Here is a 13,558-nt window from a genome sequence, read left to right on the forward strand (position 1 = left end):
GGCTAGATCTCAGGACCCTGGAAGAGCCCACTCCCCTGTGCCCACCGGACAGATCAGCGCCCCTGCTGTATGCTGCCCTCGTTGCCTGCTCTGGCCCCACCCACATCTTCCAGCTGGCCGGGGGTATCATCAGCTCCTCTGTGAGTCTAGCCAAGGGACAGCACTAGCAGGAGAGGGAGACGGGCACTGCCCCTGTGCGGGGGGCGTGGGCCCCCATCTTCCTGAGTGACAGGCCTCAGTTGACGCCCGGGTACGAGACACCCTGGATTCCTTTCCTAGGGTTGCTGTCACAAATTTCCACAAACTGCTTGGCGGAAATTTAGTCTCTCCCAGTTCTGGAGGCCAGCAGTCTGAAATCAAGGTGTGGGTGGGGCCGTTCCCCCAGCCCTGCTCCAGGCTCCGGGGGAGGATCCTTCCCGCCTCTTCCTGCCTCAGTGGTTCCTGGATCCCTTGGCTTGTGGCTGCGTGGCTCCAGTCTCTGCCCCCGTAGTCACGTGGCTTCTCCTGTCATTGGATGTAGGGCCACGCAGATAATCCAAGCTGGTCTCCTGATCTCAAGACCTTAATGTAACGATTGCAAGACTCTTCTTGCAATTAAGATCACAGTCCCAGGTTCGGGAGGTCAGGACCCGGCTCTCCCTCTGGAGGCCCCCATCCTGCCCTTCGTACACCCCAGGGTGGCTGGTTTCTTTGGTGCCGCCCGCAGTTGGAAGCGGTCCCTTCACGGCAGCCTGTCTCCAGTGGCGCTGTCTGGTGGCATTTAGGTCGACGTTCAGGAGCATGTTCACAGCTCTCGGCGTCTGATCCTGCCACATTGCTTCCAGAGGGTCCGAGCACTGCCTCTCGCCAACCCCGGAGGAGCCGCTGACCCCTTTGCCTCCCCCTCGCCACCGGGGGAGGGCATCCCTCCAAGGCGTTTTTATTTTTCTTGACAAAATAATTTTCTTGTTCACAATTATTGTTTCCAAGTCAGCACGCTCAGCTGGAGCCGGTTGCTCCGCCGGGCCTGCCCCAGACGCCGGGCGAGCCGGTGTCCACAGCGCGGGCGCCCTGCCCCCCAGAGCGGGGCAGTGCTGCTCTGAAGTGGGTGTGAGCAGCCACCGCCTCCTGCTGCCCTCCTGTCAGAGCGCCTCCCCCAAGACCCTCCCGCAACGTGGACCGGCCTGGCTCTGTCCTCCTGGCCCCCTGGTGCCACAGGCGCTCCGCAGCCCGTTGGAGCGGAGCTGCAGGTTTGGTGCTGACTCCTCCCCCCCCACGCCCCTGCACGCCCACCCCGTCTCCCAGGGAGCGCACTGCGGGGAACGGAGGCGGGTGTGGAGGCTGAGGGCAAGGCAAGAGTGGGAGGCTGACGGGCAGCCCGGCCCGGCCCAGCCTGGTCGGTGAGTCAGAGCGGGGCGGCCCGGCTTGCCGGGGCCTGTGCTGGTGCGCGGGCTGCAGGGCGCCCGGGGTGCAGGGAGCACAGCAGGCGGTGAGCAGCCAGCCCTGCGTCCGCCCTTCCTCGCCTCCCCTGCCCTGCTGGCCGGGCTGGTGCTGGGCTCATGGCAGTGGGGCACGCTCAGCAATGGGGCTGTTCCTGGCGTGGACTGGAGCCACCACCCTGCCTGCCAGCCGCGGCGGCCACGATGCCCGCCAGTCACTCGTCGAGGACAGAGCCAGGCCTGGGACCCAGGGCAGGGGGAGCCCCGGCCACAGCCTTCTGCTTAGCCCCACTCAGGGACTCAGGATGGAGTGCCCGGCCCGGGGAGGGGCTGCCGGTGGGGGCTTCACTCTGCCCTGCCACAAGCTGAGTGCCGGGGTCGGGGAGACTGAGGCCCCAAGGGGGCTTCAGGTCTCCTGTGCCCAGTCCACCTCCTCCTGGAGGCTCTTGGGACCGCCCAGTGGGGGCTGCCTGGTCTCCTTGGAGCTCCCCATCTCCCAACACACATCCCCACCTTCTCTGGAAACCACGGCTGCCCCTTCCTGCTGTCAGGGCCAGGGACGTTGGGCCCCAGGAACCTGGGCAGGTCACCAAGGGATGGACCTGCTGAGCCGGGCTGAGCTGGGGGCCCCTCCTCCTAAGGAAGAATGAGCAGGTTTGAGAAAGGCCGTGGCTGTTGTGCATCGTGGGTGATTTCTGCCGTTTAAATTCATTCTCAGAAAATCGGAGGAGGATTAAAATAAAAAAAACAATTGATTTGCTCCTTATAACAGAAATTTTAAGAACATGGAGAAGAGAAAATATTCCAGGATCCGTTGGCCAGTATTAACGGCTGTACAAGGTCCTTAATTTTAGCTCTGAGCTTCCTGGCAGGCTGGGCAAAAAGAGCAACACCGTGAATCATGTGCTGTCAGGAGGCTGTCTTCTCAGATGTACTCTGACAGCTCCCGTCCAAACATTCTGGCCTTTTGGCCCCTTGGTTCACTCAGACCGCTAGACCTCAAACCCTGACTTTAGGTTTGGAAAATGTGGTTGCTCCCAGATGAGCCAAAAAGGAGGCCAGTGCTGTCCGTAGACACAGGAGAGTGGGGGGGGGGGGGATGAAACCTCAGGCTTCTCCTGGGCACCACCCCAGGTTTGAGGGGAGGGGGCCCACCTTCTGCTGGGAGCCTGGCACAGAGGGCTGCTCTGCAGTGCAAAAGGGCAGGAGGTGCTAGTGGGTGGAGAGTCTGGCTGGGGAGGGCCAGCCAGGGCTAGGGGGAGGCCCCCAAGGGAGTGGGCCTGGGAATGAGGGCAGCAGAGAGGCGGCCACCACTGGCCAGGGAGGGGTTAAGGCCTCTACAGCTCCCGGGGCTGGCGGGGGCCAGGCCGGTAGCCGCTGAGCAGCTCAGAAATCTATTTTCCTAAGCACTTGGCATTTGCCTGAAACCTCAAGTGTATTTTCCCTAAGTTTTATTTTTTCTTTGACCCCAAACTCTGGTAAATTTAAGGGAAATTTAATTATGGTGTTTTGGGTCCATTTACACTTAAACCTTCTCAGCATTTTTTCCAGGACCCTTTTGGAGTTCAGCACGTCTTGGGAGCCTTCTAAATGAGCGTTTTTATTATTATTATTTTTTGAAAAGGCTTTACTCCCCCCACCCCCACCCCCAGCACCAGCCTTCCTGCCAAGAATAAACAAGGCTGACTCCGCAGGCTCCGGCTGAATTAGGAATCCAGGCTGAGCCCACGTCACGCCCTTCTCCCTCCTGCCAAGCAGCCTTCACCTTCCTTGGAATGCCCTTTCCTCTGGGTCCTGCTGACCCTTCGGGGCGGGTGTCACCTGCTCCAGGAACCCCAGCGAGCTCTGCCCTGAGTCTCGGCCAGACGCCCTCCCAGGGCCCCGGCTTCCCTGCCCTTTGCCCCAGCTGGGCCCTGCGCAGGTCGCCCGTGGACAGACCTCCATCACACTTGCAGCCAGAGCCTGTGAGTTCGGAGTGGCCCGCTGGGTCCAGCGGGCCGCGGGGCCGCACCATCTGCCGGCTGGAGGCTGGAGACACCGCGCAGCCCAGGCTGGGGCCCGGGCGTCTTCCCAAGCCTCAGGTCGGGGCAGCCTATGTCCTGGGGGTCTGGGAACAGAAGGGCTGAATTTTCGGATGATGGTGACACCTGACAAAGAACCCGCAAGGGCCAGGTCCTCACACCAGCCCGGTCATCAGCCCTGTCTGACGGGGGACGCTGAAGCATAGAGCCTCGCGTGGCACGGCCTGCCAGCGGGCAGGGTGACCGGATGCAGCTGCCCTGTCCTGTGGAGGTTTCTGCTGAGTGTGGGAAAGGTGGGTGTTCTCTGTAGCGTGTAGGGCGACGGAGAGAAAGGTAGATCCTCCAGCCTCAGGCAGGTGCCCTGCAGTCGGAGGGAGGGCTGCCCCATCCCTGCCCTGTCCCCGCCAGGACGTGGGCTCACAGGCTATGTGAGCTGCGTGGAGGAGGCAGCTGTTTGCAGAGTGAACTTGCCGACCTGGGCAGAAACCACCTGTTCGCTGAGGAGCCGCTGTCGGTGCCCCATCCTCTCAGGCCCACCGTGAGCCACGATCCTCCCACCACCCCTGGCCGGGCCCTCTGCCAGGAGAATGCAGCCTGGTGGGCACTCCGAGGCCCAGCCCAGTCCTGGTGCTAGCTGCTCCCACTGCTGCTGGGCAGTCGGGCTGGAGGCTGCAGCAGCTCTGGGCCTGGGGCTGGACTGGAGGTGAAAGGTCAAAGCCTGGTGTCCGAGGCAGAAGCCTATATCAAGCCCAGCAGCCCTGTTCTACGTTCTCAGGCAAGCGGCCATTTGCCCAGGGCCTGGGTCTCCCATCTGTCCAGGGATACTAACGACGCCCGTTCCGAGGGTAGCTGGGAGGAGGAAGGCTGGCTGGGAAAGTGCTCAGAGGGGGCACGGCAGGGAGGTGGGCCCATGGGGCCCCGGGCTTCCTGGAGAGGGGCGCGCGCCTCTGGGCGTTCTGGAAGAGCAGGCCGTGGCTGGGCTCTGCTGACCCAGCACCCCGTGGTCCCCATCTCCCTCCTCGAGCCCCCAGGAAGGAGAGATGGGGACCCCTCCCTGAGCCCAGCTGTTGGGGCTTTAAGGAGAGGGCCTGGAGTTTGTGTGGGGCTGTGCATAGAGTGATGGCCCGAGGCCGTGCTCCTGCAGGAAGCCTGCTCTAGTCCCATCCTCCCAGGAAATTGGGGCTTCTCTGGATCCCCCCAGAACCTGAGCTTCCCCAAACCCTGATCCCCAGAAGCCCAGTCACACGTGGGCACAGGGGAGGTGTGTGGATATAAGCCCGAGAGCTGAGCGAGCCATCAGCATTGCCCCATTTTACAGCTGGGGAGACGGAGGCAGGGCATCCTGGAGCACCCCCCGAGGGGTCTATTCCCGCACGGTCGGCCGACGGTTGGCTCAGGGCCTGGGGCAGGGCAGCCCCCGGGGCGCTCCCCTCAAAGGGAGGTCTTTCAGGGCAGGGGGAGCGGGCGCCCTAGACTCCGAGTCACCCCCAGCCTCCGTTTCCCCCTCTGCTGACGGGCCTGCCCTCCTAGGGGCTGCGTCCAGAGTCCGAGGGGGTCCCGGTGGACAGTGAGCCCCCGGCCTGCCCTGAGCTGGGGGCCACCGCGACCGCTGCTGGCCCGCTCCTCCCAGCTCTCGGAGGCCCTGGGGCCAGGCGGGGTCTGCAGCCCCCTAATAGAGACGTCTTTGAGGGGCCTCCCGGAGCCGCCTCCCCTGCCTGCCCGCCCTGGAGCCTGAGGCCTCTGACAGCTTTATTGTCCGCAGGCCTGCCCTGCGGGGACTGAGGGCGGGGCCGGGGTCGCTCCCAAGACAGGGACGCTGTGTCCGTACCTGTACCCACCCTGGTCTGTAACCCAGGTCAGACAGGACCACCCGACAGGCCAGAGCCTGGGAGTGGCCTCACAGGGACCCCCAGGCTCAGGGTGAGAGTGGGTGGGAGCTGGGCAGAAGGCGGGGCCCGAGAGCGCTGGATGCCGTGAGGCTGTGGCTGGCGGGGAGGCCGGCCGCTGGGCCAGGCGAGGACCAGGACGCTCCGGGGGTGGGGGGCACCCCAGGCTCCCCTCCCTGATCCCAGGCCTGCTCCCTGGGGTCCCCGCGACGTCTTGGCTCAGGCCAACCCTGCCCCAGCTTCTGGCTGTGCCTGCCCTGAGGACCAGTCACCTTCTGGGCCAGGGTCAGCCCAGGGCTGGAGTGGGTGGGGGTGGGGTGCCCTCAGGGAGCCAGAGCCCCATGGTTCCCAGGCCAAGGTTATCTCAGGGTGAGGGTCTGTGTTGCCTCAGCGCGGATCAAAGAGGCTTATCGGGCCAAGGCTCCCTTCCCCACCCCCCCCCGCCTCGCAGCCCCCTCGGCCCTCACAATGGTCCTGCCGCCTCCATGTCCGTCCAGACCCTCCCTCCCCACCCCCCTCCAGGACATCTTCTGAGGCCTTCCAAGCCCCTGTGGCTCTCTGGGTTAGCCCCAAATCCCTCACCCCCCAGGGTCCTGGTCTCTGGCTAGGCCATGACTGGCCTCCAGGAGGGGGTGGCAGGGAAGCGCCCTGCCAGGTCAGTAGTGGAGGACCACAGGGCTCGGTCTTTGGACCGTGGGTCAGTTCATCCCCAGGTAGAAGGTTGGGTAGGCAGCACGTGGGTGACCACGGCAGAAGGCAGAGGCGCAAGGGCAGGACGCACGTGGGCCCGGGGGCAGCCTGAGTCCGGCAGGAGCGCCCCCCACCCCACAAGTCCTCCCCTGTGGCCTGGAGCCTGCAGGGCTCTGCACGCCTGCACACAGACACTCACAGACATCTGCATGCGAGCGTGTGTGCGCGCGCACGTGCTGGCCTCACAGTTCCCCAGGGAGCAGCCTGGGCCCAAGCCCTGAGCACGTCGAGCCAGCATTGCCCCCACCAACCGTCCGTGGGCCCCGGGCCTCCAGGTTGCCCCCCAGCTCTGCGAGCTCCTGCTGCCAGGGCCGCCCGCCCGGGCACCGAGGGCCAGGCCAGGCCTGGGAAACTGGGTCAGAGCGAGGCTGGGCCGGCTCCCCGCTCGCGCCCAAGCACGCGCCCAGCGAGGGCAGGGGCCTCGGATCCCAGCACAGCCTGGGCCTGGGCCGAGCCTGGCACACACGTGGCTGCACGTATGTGTGTGCTTACACGTGTGTGCCCTGGGGGCACCAACGGGCTCAGCTGCTCTAGCTGACAGCCTCTGCTCAGGGCTCTGGGTGTCCCCAGGCCCACGGGCCCCTGACCTGGCCGAGAGCAGCTTTGGCCAGTGCAGACTCCAGGTTAGCTCAGTTCCCAGACCAGCCCACAAAGGCAGGCCGACCCCTGCCAGCTCAGGAAGGCCTCCCTCCCCCACCCCCGCCCTGGCATCTTCGGGGCTGAGAAGATGCATGCTCTCAGGTAGACAGACAAGGAATCTGCTTGCTTCGGGGAGGGCAGGGACCTGCCCTGGGGCAAATCCAGAAGGGCCACTCTTCTGCATGCCTGTGGCTGTGACTTCCGGCTGCTCCCAGGTACCCTGCCCTGACGTGCACCGGCCAAGTCCCCTCTTGGGATGCTTGCCCTCAGAGAAGTCGCCAGGGGTTCAGCCTTGGGGCTCGAGGTTTATCCTCCTGGGGAGGCCTGCAGGGCAGCATCACAGGCTTCTCAAGGCTGGGGCTCAGGTGCCCACACCTGAGGCCTGGCACCCAGGGGTTGAAGCGTCCTGGGCCCCAGCTCACAGAGGCGGAAGGGCTGCGGCTGCCTCTGGCTAGGTACCTCCCCTGCCTCCTGACGCATCCATGGGCCGCCTTCTGTCCCCACAGCCTGGTGTGGCTGGAGGACAGACCTCCCCCCGGCTGGCTGGGGCGGGGGGCTGTCCGCGCACCGCGCAGGGCTGCGGCGGCACCTCCTACGTGGTCTGTGCTCCCGTTTCTCGTTCCCTCACGGCATCCATCCCTCTGAGGGTAGGAAAGCAGCAAATCTTCAAAACCAAGCGTTGGTGTGCCCGGCACCATGCACCCCTCCTCCCCTCCCCCATCCCCGCTCTAACCCTGCCCACCCCCCTCCCTGCCAGGAGACCCTTGGGGCAGTCCCCAAGACCAGGCAGCCCCGTCAGGGATCACAGGTGGGCGGGAGGTCCTCCCCGCGCCCGGCTTGCAGGCGGACCCTGTCCAGGCTCCCTGCGACTCTGCAGTGCCCCCGCCCCTCCCAGGGGCCCCCTGGCCACCCAGCACTGCAGGACCCGGGGGCTCAGAATGGCCCTCCTTCCCCTACGATGTGCTCACCCACGCCCACACACACACACACTCACACACGTGCTCACACACATGCGCTCACATGCACACACACACACACTCACGTGGACTCACGCACACACGCACGCACATGCGCTCACACGCACAGGCGCTCACATGCACAGACGCTGCTCTCCTTGTAAACAGCTTACAGGACTCCAGGCTGCCTCGAGCTCACGGAACTGGTCGCACCAGAAACCCGGCTGGTTGGGCAGGTGGAGACTCGATGGGGCCAGCCCCCTCCCCGGGGCCTCTGCTTGGCCCTCCCCACACCTAGGGGACCCTCAGGAGCAGGGAGCCAGGCCCACGGACCACCTGCCACTCTCCCGCAGACCTCCGCACGGCCAGGCGCCCTGGCCCCGCCCCGGGCCTCAGCACCGCCACCCCCGGTCACCCACCGCCCCCACCCAGACCCGCCCTTCCTGTCCAGAGGTGGTCCCAGCTCTGCTGGCACTTGGTGAGGGAGCTCACACGTGTGTATGAAATGGGGAAGGTAAGGGTGAGATCCATAGGTCGAAGTGACAGACAGGAAGGGGAGGGGCTGGCCTGAGACCCTTCTGGTACCCCCTGTGGTTCAGCCCTGGAGAGGTTGCCCCCGTGAGGTCAGACCCTGCACCCTGTCCACTGCCAGAGACCCCTGGAGGCCCCTCAGCCCAGCGCTGGCTCCCCCAGAATGTGGTGGGCCTCCGGCAGCAGCTAGCTGACTCAGGGACCCTGGCCAGGAAGACTCTGCTCAGGGCCCCTGGGGGCAGAGCCTTCGAGGTCTCAGCGGTGTATCCTTGTGACCCTAGAGAGTCAGATCTGGGCGATCAGAAACCACCCCGGGGCGGCAGTTATACGGCCTGCGTGCCACCGAGCGCCAGCCAGTCCCTGGCAGACATTACTAGTCAACTGCAGCATTGCCTCTGCCCCCGTAGTTGTGGCCTTGGCCCCTGTCCTGCTCCACACAGCTGCCCCCACCCATGGGCTGGAAACCCGTGGCCAAATGTGGGGGCAGCTCACCAAGGCCGGCCCTGGAAGAGGGTCTGTTCTGCTCTGGGGGTCTCAGCCCGCCCCTCCTCCACCCACCCCACCCTGCCCCCACCCCAGGGTCTTTCGTGCTGCCCTGCGGGGCGCTGTCCTCAGTCCTGGACTCCTGGGACCCCCTTATCGCAGGTGCGAGCCCGAGGTGCTGGGGGGCCAGGAGCTGGCCGAGTCTCCCAAGCCCCTGCCCAACCCAGCATTTGTGGAGGGGATTTCCAGCTGGGACAGGAGAAGTCTGGCCCCGAAGAATCAGGACCTGCAGCCCCAGGAGAGGGCAAGGGCTGCCCAGGCTGGGGGCAGCTGTGAGGCTGCCGTCAGCCGCTGCCTGGCCTCTCGCCATGGCAGGGAGTGTGGCCTTGAGGACAGCTGGCCAGGCGCAGGGGTGGCGGAGCTCAGGGCTCGCTCTCTGCCTGGGTGGGGCTCCCAGAGCCCCCAGAATGCACACCAGCCCCTGGCCGTGTGCGGCTGCCAGCTGCCGCCAGCTAGAGCTGGGGTTGGCCGGCAAGGACACATCTGTCCTGCCAGGCGGGCAGGATTAGCAGAGCACAGCGGCCCATTGACGGTGGCCTAAGCACAGCCATCTTCCCTGGGATGCCTGCCAGGCCCTGGGCCCACCAAGCCCCCAGCCAGCCCCCTCACACCCAGGGCCCTGCCCTCCAGGAGCACCCAGGCAGGGAGTGCCTCAGCTAGTCCCATGGGATGCCAGGTGTCAGAACCACCCCCACATCACCAAGCCCAGCACGCACCTTCACAGCTCTGCAGATGTCTTGAATGCTGGTGGCCTCAGCTTGAAGCCTTCGGGAGCAGAAAGCTCACCCCTGCACAGGACACTTCTTTCACCTGGAAGGCAGCTCAGGGCTCAGGTAAGTCCCCAGGTCCTGACCTGTGCAGGCACGTGACCTGTGTACTTGTGTGCGGATGGGACAGGATCTGGGGATGGCCTGGGGCTTGGGGGCTGGCTGGGCTTAAAGAATACAGGGCCCCAGCCCAGCTCTGACAAGGGCCAGGACTGCGGGTCCAGGTGGTGGCTCTGCTGGGGCTGGGGGAGCTTGGGTCCCCGTCTGGGCCTTGGGGTTGAAACAAAAGAAAAGTGCATCTAGGGAAGTAGGCACCAGGCATGTCTACTGTGCAGGTTTGAGCTTTAAGCTGCTGAGAGGAACTTACCTGGCGGTCCAGTGGTTAAGACTCCATGCTTCTGTGGGTTCCATCCCTGGTGGACCTAAGATCCTACATGCCAGGCAGTGCGCCCCCCCCCCCCCCAAAAAAAAGGCTGCTTGGAAAACACACCTTTGGACTTCCCAGGTGGCGCAGTGGTTTAGAACCCGCCTGCCAATGCAGGGGACACAGATTCAAGCCCTGCCCCAGGAAGATACCACATGCCACGGAGCAATGAAGCCTGTGTGCCACAACTACTGAAGCCCATGCGTCTAGAGCCTGTGCTACACAAGAGAAGCCACCGCAATGAGGAGCCCACACATCACAGTAAAGAGTAGCCCCTGCTCTCAGCAACTAGAGAAAGGCTGTGTGCAGCAACGAAGGCCCAACACAGCCAATAAAGAAAAAAAAAACACACCTTTTTCACACTGGATTTATTTAAGCTACAAAAAGAGAAATAATCCTGCACCTGTAGGGGAGAGTTTTTGTCCTTGAGCCTTTGCTGTGTCCTGAGCTCCCTGGCAGCCAAGGCAAGGAGAGAAAGAAGCAGCTGTGGATTTCCAGGCCCAAGAAAGAGCAAGCACTATGGAGGGTCTGGCTGGCCAGATGGAGGGCCCCTGGGCATGTGTGGCCACGTTTCCCCTCCCAGAGCTGAGACGAGGGCCCCACCCTGCAGGTGTGCCCCGGAGGGGACTGGAGAGCCACCTCAGTGACCTGACAACGGAGGGGCAGAGCCACTGTGCCGTCAGGAACAGCTGGGGCCTGGACCCCACCCCAGGCAAGGTGAAGCTTAAGGACACTGAGTGGGGTTGTCTGGGGCTCTAGGAGCTGGCCCAGGCTTGGGCGAGATGGGAGCTGGGAGGGGCCTCCTGGCTGGGTCCTGCCCTGCTGGCCACTGTGTCTTCCCAGCACCACCTGACACGGACGTCTGTGCCTCCTTGCCCCACCTCGGGCCCTGCCCCCTCTGTCCCTCCACCTCCCCAGCAACCCCCTCACCCACTCAGGGCTCTTTCAGGGCCACCTGTTCAATGAAAGAGGCCATTGCTGTTCACTCTGGGCCCTGGGCAAGTGCCCCTGAGGACAGCTTATCTCCAGGGAGCCCCCAACCCTGCCCCCTCCCCACCAGCCTGGACACAGGGCCAGGGATGTGGAGTGGCCCTGAGGGTTTGGGAGGGATGAGGGGCGAGAGGTTGGCAATGAGGAAGCTCGCTCAGCTTGGGGCGGCTGAGCAGCGATGGGCCTGGGCTGTGTGGGCTCCCAGGACAAAGCCCGCCAGGCGGGGCCCCTCAGGGCAGGCAGCTCCAGAGGGGTGCCTGCAGCCCGTCCTCGCCTCGTCCTCGTCCTCGACAGCTGGCCCAGGCCTGCTGCCACCTGTCCAATGAGGTGAGAGTCGGAGGTCTGCAGGGCCCTCGGTGTCCTCCCTTGGTGTCCTCTGGACAGAGGGCAGCCGCGGGCCAGACCCGGGCTCACAGGCCGCGCTGAGAGCCTCCTGCGGCAGTCCGCTCCCCACCTCGTCCCACCTCAGCCTCGGCTGCAGACTTGCGAGGGAGGGGCCGTCCGCTCATTCTGTAGCCACCCCCTGCGCCCCTCCTGTGTGCCTGGCACTGCCTACGACTCTGGGGGCTCGCACAGGCCACGCACACCGAGGCCTGCCCTCCGCGGCTGGACAGTCTTGCGGGTGGTGAATTGCAGGACGAGCTCCGTGGCAGTGCGGGTGGGTGAGTGCAGCTCTGGCTGCAGCCTGCGCGGAAGGTCGCCACACCGTGCTGACCACTGATGCCCACAGGTGAGGGAGCAGAGCTCCGGGGGGACCGATGCAAGGCCAGGGACCCTGAGGCCACAGGGTCCAGTGGGGGAGGGGAGGGGCAGGTGGTGGCAGGCCTGGCACTTGGCTTCTTTTTCAGCAGGGTGGCAGCCACGGGAGGATCTCGTGCTGAGGAGGCGCCGATCTGATGGGTGGTCTCAGCAAGGTCTCCAGGAGGCTGGAGGGGCTTTTTCGGAGTGTGGGCTGCATTCTGGGTGCACTGTACAGGGGGCCAGTGGTGACCCGGACAGTGGTCCTCAGGAACAGGGTTCCCCTTCTCGTCTTTGGCCATTTGGCCCCGGATCAGGTCTGGAGGGTGAGGATGACATGGTCAGGCCACGCTGGGGAGCCCCAGGGAGGGGTGCTCCATGTGGTTCGTGTGGCGGGGCCTGAGGGCATGCCTGCTTGGGACCCTCCCCACTGCATCTCCCTGGAGGCTCCGCCCCTGCACCCTCACACCTTACTTGCCTGAGGTTCCCTGACACCCGTCTGGGGGAGAGGGCCCCTGTGCCCACTTGGGATACACGCCAGACCTGGCAGGCTGCCTGTCCCGGCCAAGGATACCTCCACTCTCTCTGAACTCCCGGCAGCTCCCCTACACCCAGGAGACAGGCGGCTGAGCTCATCTTCCCAAGCAGGGCGGAAGGAGGTGTCGCGCAGGGCTCCGAGCTGCCGGTGGGCATGGCGCCAGCTGCTCTCCAGCCCCCTAGTTCTCTCCAGGCGGGGGCCCGGCAGCCAGCGCTTTGTGCCTCCTGGTCACCCACGCCCCCTGGGACCACCCCTCCTGGGCTCAGGTTCCTGGCATCCTGCCTGACATCCTCCCGCCCTGGCCCAAGACAAGGCCCCTGGCACGGCCTGGAGGGAGGCGGGGTGGCGCCCAGCCACAGAGGACTGCAAGGACCAGGGCCCCGTCTGGCTGGAGATGGACGCTGATGGGCACTGCTTGGCCAGCACCTGTCCTCTGCGGCTCCGCGGGCAGATGGCAGATGGAAGGAGGGGACAGGTTCAGGGTCTTGGGGGCCTTGGGCTGCCTGACAGGATGGGCCTGGGCCCAAGGGGGCCAGGAAGGGGCTGCCAGCTTGCCCCCCTCGCCCTCCCCTCCTCAGAGCTGCGTGAGGGCCTGTGCCCCGTGTCGAGTGCTGGGGCCCTGGCCAGCAGCTTGCTCGCACTGCAACCCGGACACCTCAGCTACGTGCGGACGCCCCGCGTGCAGGGCTGAGGACGGGTACTGGGCCGAGACACCTGTGGGGCTGCCGGCGTGGGGCCGCCGGACGAGACACACGGGAGGAACACGTAGGGGACACAGCAGGGAGGATAAGAGCAGGTGACGGACCAGGCGGGCAGGGGAGGCCTGCTGGGTGCCTCCAGGGAGCGAGGGGGCGGAGGCCAGGGCAGGCAGGGGCCCGCCGCGGTCAGCTGCCCTGTGGATGGAGGAGGAGCTGGCCTTCGCTCCCTGGGGCACGGGGCAGCCCCCGAGGCTCTAGGCAGGGGCGTGACACGACCCGATTAAGATGCAGGCTCTCTGACTATGGCGGGGAGGGGCTGAGAGGACCGAGGCCGCGCGCTCAGTGTGTCAGTCGAGGGGACCCAGGCCCACGCCTGCTCTGGGCCCAGGAGGGTGTGAGCAGGGTCTATCCCAGCAGCTGACGCCGGCAGCGCTGAGAGGGGGCTGGGCCAGAGGAGGGGGTCCCAAGTGGAGGGGCGCTGACGGCTCAATCCCGCCCGTCACCGCTCAATGGCCCCTTGTCCCTGGCCATTGAGTGCCGCGTTCCGGCCCCCTGGCGACGCCCGGCCACGGCCATCTCCGGGGAGGCAGGAATGCGGCGGGCGGGGCTCAAGCTGGGGGTGGGGCTCCGGTTCTCACGCCCGCGGCCACTCAGGCCGA

The sequence above is a fragment of the Hippopotamus amphibius genome, chromosome 13, assembly GCF_030028045.1.
Source record: "Hippopotamus amphibius kiboko isolate mHipAmp2 chromosome 13, mHipAmp2.hap2, whole genome shotgun sequence".
NCBI lineage: Eukaryota > Metazoa > Chordata > Mammalia > Artiodactyla > Hippopotamidae > Hippopotamus > Hippopotamus amphibius.